Source organism: Penaeus monodon, chromosome 24, assembly GCF_015228065.2.
Source record: "Penaeus monodon isolate SGIC_2016 chromosome 24, NSTDA_Pmon_1, whole genome shotgun sequence".
Classification (NCBI taxonomy): domain Eukaryota; kingdom Metazoa; phylum Arthropoda; class Malacostraca; order Decapoda; family Penaeidae; genus Penaeus; species Penaeus monodon.
In genome coordinates, this window is record NC_051409.1 from 11,752,727 (window position 1) to 11,753,645 (window position 919).

Consider the following 919-nt stretch of genomic DNA (forward strand, 5'->3'; position numbering starts at 1 on the left):
TCCACTTGTATGTAAAGATTGCTTCCTCTGTAGTGCCAAGTGTTGATGTGCACCAAACTGTTAATTACACGATCAGTGGATGTGATCCTTTGAATAGGTGACATTAAGGTCCAGATTCTTCCTGACAATACAGTCAAGATCAGCCTTATGAGAGTGTGCTAACAATGGGTCACTTTAAGTGATTGTATTCTTTCCAAATACACACAAAAAATCACATTAAAGTATAACAGAGTAGATGCCCAAGATTGCTAATCACTTTACTTCCAGACATTAATGTTTTTGCTATTGTTTGTAGACAAGCTAAGTCTTTGCCACTTAATGATTTAAAGCATCATAAATGTCATTGTCATTTGGTGATTACAGCATTGAAATGAATACACTAAACATAAAGGTAAAATATGTGAATGGAATTAGGATCTGTGGGAGGGATCAGTGAGGAAAAAAATTACTTCATGAGGACTTTGTTATTGATACAGTAAACTACAGCAATCAACAGCAATTTGGTTTAGATATAAAAGTCATTGGTGGACTGAACTGTAACTGCTGTCATAATATGACAATTGAAAAGTCAGGGGGAAATGCTGACAAGTCAACAAAATGTGGCTGGCATTCCATGGTGGAACTTTGTAGTTCAGAAAACCACCTGGACTAAACTGGCAACTGCAGTAAATTCATGTGTTTCTTTGCTACATACACACATCAGATCATATTGGTGTTATATCTTGATATTCATTAAGCAATTTTTACCTATGGGCAGTTTTGCCAACGTGCCAAAGAATCAAAGTTTCCATCCTCCAGGCATGAAGCCCATCGGAAGCAGAGTCAGCCAATATTTTTATACGTTTGGATAATAATGATATTGAGGGTATTTTTTATCATCAGTGTTTAGATGTGAATAACGTCCATTAATGGTGTAACA